This window comes from Natrix helvetica (assembly GCF_964273705.1).
Source record: "Natrix helvetica genome assembly, chromosome: Z".
In the NCBI taxonomy this organism is placed as follows: Eukaryota; Metazoa; Chordata; class Lepidosauria; order Squamata; family Natricidae; genus Natrix; species Natrix helvetica.
The window spans coordinates 72,565,750-72,571,334 of NC_138554.1; positions in this window are offsets into that span (position 1 = coordinate 72,565,750).

Here is a 5,585-nt window from a genome sequence, read left to right on the forward strand (position 1 = left end):
GTTGTATTTTTTCCGAGGACACATAAATCATTTTTGTACTAGGGTTTTGATCCCTGATGAAAGAGAGGGCAAGATGTTACAGACATGCCCCTCCTTGGATTTTTACACTCTCTTTTAAAATAACGCTTTCCTTGAGGTTTGCTGCCTTGTAATAAAGCAGCTACTAACAAATTAGTTTTATGAGAAGATGTTCTTATGTCCTGACACACTTTAATCATATCTACCAAATATATTTTAAAAGGTAAATCAAATTCTTTTTTGATATCACTGGCAGGACTTTCCTGTTATTTTAAAATCAGCCAATTGTTTTTGTTTATTGGTAAGGGTTTGCCATGATTAAGACAGAAGGTCAATTAATTCCTTTTTTATTTTTTCTTCAAACGAGGGAGAGATTTCCCTCCATTTGAGGCAATTTTAGTCTTTGTTCTTATACAGTGGTGCCGTTGAGTTTCTGCAGACTATTGGCTTCTTGATTAAAAGGGAAAGTCCATGCCTATGAAAGGCATGAGACTTTGAGAGTGAGGAGCTCATACTTACGAAGCGCTTGCCCGCCAGGTGCGTAAGATGAGAATCAAGGCGCCGAACACGTGGACACGGGACTCGGCGTGAGACAGCCGAAGGCAATTCGGCACGTCGGGGTCACCAGTTGTGATTGCGCGGCTGGCTGCCACGCGGTAACGACCTCGTCTGCTTTAGGGACCCTTGCTAGGGTGCACCTGAGCTAGGTTTTGGGACCCCCGAAGGGGTGAGAACCCTCGTTAGGGTGAGCCTAAGCTAGGTGGGTCTGGCTCTGCCAAGGAAGCACGAACACCAAGGTGTGTAAAAACGCACCAACCAGCTCAGCAGGATGCCAAAAGAACCCCGACTGGCTGATTGAGACGGTATTTATTAAGGCATACAAGAAGGGTTTTTGTAATACAACATACGGTTACATGATTGGTTAAAATCTTGTTGCAGGGCAAAACTTAAGCAGGTTAAAGCTTTCCATAGGATGTGATTTTCTCTCATGCCCGGAGTTCTCCGGACAGGCTTTGTGGTTTAGCGTTTCTGCGTAAACAGCAGGTGCTTTAGCTTCGACAAAGGATGTGGTATTTTATGTCGTTAAGCATGTTAGCTACAGGTAGTGATTCCAGCAGTGTTGAAATCAATAACTCCACTCTGGCTGAGGAAGATCCAGCAAAGATAAAAAGTTATTAGTATGCCACAAAGAATGCTATGGAAGTAATGTAAATGATATGTTTCAGAGCTATTAGTGCTGCCCTAAGATATGCAACCAACACCACTTTCAGACTTGATATAGGGATTCCTAAAACAAAGTTTATGGCTTGGAGCTATCTTATTAGCTAAGGATCCAGTTTTTACACACTGTCCTATTACTCCTTATAGACAGACAGATACACTCCAAGCTGGAGGGGTATAGAAACCAAACTAGCAGCTCTCTTTTTTTTAGCCAGATTCCTTTATGCTCCACATCAGGAGTGTCAAACAGGCGGCCTGCGGGCTGGATAAATCGTGTACAGGCCACATCCACTCCAGCTCCGTGAAGGGAAAAAACATTGCAAAACATCACATGATGGCAACATGAGACCACAAGTTTGACACCCATGCTCCAGGTTATAAAAAAGCAACACACGTACTTTTTTGAAGACTGGTGATAAGGAATTAACTACAGGTTAATAGGATGCCACATAAATGCAGTGCTTAAATTTCAAGATATTTTGATGCCAGACAAATAATTAATCTCTGTCCCCTAACCAAGGCTGAAAATGATTTATTTTGGTGATGGTTTGCCCCTTTCTCCTGAGATTTGTTGTAGATACTTGGTATTGAACTATTACCCTATCTCCAACTTCTCCAACTGACATGGAAAAAGAATTTGATTCTTGAAGATGTACTAAATGGAAATCATTAGGTTACAAATGTCTTACTTATCAAAAGCATGTGAACTAACACCAGAACACATACCATAACAGACATTCTGTAACAGTGATAGCTAACCTTTTTGTCCTCGTGTGCTGAACTTGTGTGCGCATGTGACAGCGCATGCAAGCATGCCGACACCCACAGTTCAATATGGCCCACCCCCCTGCACATGCAAACATGATCCACCTGCGCTCCCCCCACCCCTGGTGCACGCATGCGACCCCCCCCTGCGATCCCCACAACTAGTTTTGGGCCTAGCAGGCCTCTCTGAAGCCTCCTGAAACAAAAATGGGGCATGGGGGGAACAGTGCCCCCCCGACTCTCTCTGCCCCCACATATGCACATGTGACCTCCACCCCTGTGAATACATGCATGACTGCCCCTTCCCCTGCACATGTGTGCATTTCCCGCATGCGCAGCAGATACCCAAAAATCAGCTGACTAGCAGGAGGCACACACACATGCATGGTGGAGCTCAGCTGGGTGACAGCTTGTGTGCCCGCAGAGAGGGCTCTGCATGCCACCTGTGGCACGCATGCCATAGGTTCGCCATCACGGCTCTGTACATTTGATTCTGATAACAAAGAGATGGCTATCGAAAATCAATCTCATTTTCTATTTGTTGGACATGAATGGCAGAACTTTCTAGATAAAATGCAATTTATTGTATTCAGTGTGAGAAATCAAGGCCCTGCCATATGCAAGGAGTATGGTACTTACTAATCGAGGATGCTACCCTATGATGTCATTGGTGTTGTGTAATTCTTTGGTTAGTTGCTGTTCTTGAGCTATCACAATGATGATGGATTGCTGCACTTTCTCTGCCAGGTGGATGGTTCCTCATAGACCAGAAGTCCCCCTTTGTCAACCTTGCCAGCTCTTAGGAGTTTCCATCTTCTTCTTCAGTAAGACAACATATTATCTTGGTACTATTACCCCAGTGCTTTCTGGCTGCTGATTGCAGTTGTATTGTTCATTTTATATTGGCAGCTTTTTCTCTGCAAAAAATGTAGCAAACAGAGAACAAACAAATTATATTGCTATTTTAACAGGGTTAAATATTTATATATCTATACCCATAAATGGAATGCCATACAACAAAGCATGAAAATACTATTGATGGATTACAGGGTGAAACCAGTTATGTGAAAGTAATTTTAAGGCTGCACTTCTATAAAAAATACTTTCTAAGTAGATAAGCAAAGGCTCAAGCTATTAGCCATACAAATTAATGGTACTTAAAATCAATTACATTTTGTTATTTATAATCACATTCAGATAACTTCAGGCAAGTGCCTATCATGATTGGTAAGATGAGTGTAATAAAGGCATATTTATTGACAAATCCCTTTGAGCGACTACTAAACTGTCCATTTCAAATGATTACAGAATGTCAGATTATATGATGATTTTTACCAAGTGTATCACTTTACTTTCTCCCAATTATAGGAGTCAGGCCAGAGCAGCCTAGTGTTTGGTATTTGATTCAGACTGAGAAAACCTTGGTTCTAGTTCTTTTGTGTGTGTGATGATTTTAATCCAATCATTCAATCTCAGACCCACGTATTTGTTGATTAGATTTATACCCTGCCTTTTCATGAGCTCAAGATAGTACACATAATATTTCTCTTCCAGTTTTTCTCAAAAGCATCCTCAAAATGTGGGAAAAAATAGGCACAAAATCCACTGTGAGCATCCATAGCATTGTGGGAGAACCTCTAGAGCAGTGATGGCAAACCTATGGCACGCGTGCCACTTGTGATGGAGCAGTGATGGCAAACCTATGGCACGCGAGGCGCTGCCCTGTTAGCTGGCCAGCGCGCATGCGCGCGTTGGCCAGCTGAGTTCACCTTTCTCAAAGCCATTTTTCGCCCTCCCCAGGCTCCAGAGGCTTTACAGGAGCCTGGGGATGGCGAAAAGAGCCTCCCCTGCCCCTCCGGAGGCTTCAGGGACCGTCCGGAGGCTTCCCTGAAGCCTTCAGAACGCTTAAAACCACTCTCCGAGCAAACCGGAAGTGACTTCCGGGTTCCTCGGAGGGTCGTTTTAAGCATTCCGAAGGCTTCAGGGATTGTCCGGAGGCTTCCCTGATGCCTTCGGAGCGCTTAAAACGACCCTCCGAGCAAACCGGAAGTCACTTAAAACCACCCTCCAAGTTTGCTTGGAGGGTGGTTTTAAGCGTTCTGAAGGCTTCAGGGAAGCCTCCGGACGGTCCCTGAAGCCTCCGGAGGGCCTCCGGGGGGGGCGGGGAGGCTCTTTTTGCCCTCCCCAGGCTCCTATAAAGCCTCTGGAGCCTGGGGAGGGCAAAAAAAGCATGTAAAATGGGGGGGGTCGCGCATTGCGCGCGCATGCACACTGGGGGGGGTCGCGCGTTGCATTATGGGTGTGGCATGCCCACACACGACCCCCCTGCACCCCCCCCACTTGTGGCACGCGAGCCAAAAAAGTTCGCCATCGCTGCTCTAGAGGAAGAAACATATATATACTGCCTTGAATTTAAGTGCAATAAAAAATAGATAAATAAGGATAGATGTCGATAGGCTATATCCGTTCTGTCTAAATGACACATTGTATGGGATTCAAGTGTCTGCCACTTTCAATCAGTAGAAGACTATTAAACAATTGCAGACACATTTATAGCTAGCAAAGTATTCTTCCAAACATCTGAATTTGTAAAATTAAGACAATCTGTCCACATGTTTGAAATATAATGTTTAGAATCTATTTTAGGCCTCTGTTTCTCAACAGATCTGGGAAAAAACTATTAAAAATAACTAGAATGCAGAAGTTAAAAAATTCTATTCTACATACATTTTTATATTCCATGAAATTACTTAATCACCTTGTTTTCTTCTCTCCTTTCTACTCCAATATCTTGGTTGAGATTAACAAGGGCTATCTTTGAACTATGATCTAGACTGGTCCCAAATTAGACTGAATTCGGTGCTAAAAGAGTAGTTTTCTGATGCTTGGGAACCAAACTCAGTTCTGAATCTCTTTTAGAATTAAATTTATTAGATGACATAAGAAAATAGGAAAATATGTTAGGGTTATACTCAAAAGAGGCAAGAGAAATTTATGTCAGTGAAAAAATATAATTAAGACATTCTAGAGCATGGATCATAATCAAATAATTTCATCCTTTGTTTTATTCTAAGCTCAATGTTATAGTTTTCCATAGTCTCATTGTTCTTCATTCACTTTATCTAGCATTCTACTCAACCATTTGCTTCTTTGAACAGTTTGCCTTCATAAAGTAGTTTCTTCAAATTCATAGCTTTGTCATCCTTTTTGCATTAAAATTTGGTCTACGTCATTTATCCTTTCATAAACAAAATAAACAAAATCCAGTATAAACAAAATCCTGCCTGTGACTTTTGTTCTGTTTGAAGATCTTCAGTGCAATCAAACAAGAGTGCCCTCTACGTCTTGCCACATGGAACTGAATATCAGGACAGTTTTATCACTCCACATTCTTTCTACATTTTTTAATGCCCTAGCATAACCTCATAGTCTTCTCATGGAAGTTTCTTATAATAAAAGAACTTCTGTACCCTGTTGGTGTTTATTAGCCTGTAAACCTGTTTACAGTTTAAGACCAAAAGTTTAAGACTTTTGTACTTCAAATTTCTTTCTGGAGTGCAAAAGACAAATGCACAGAATTG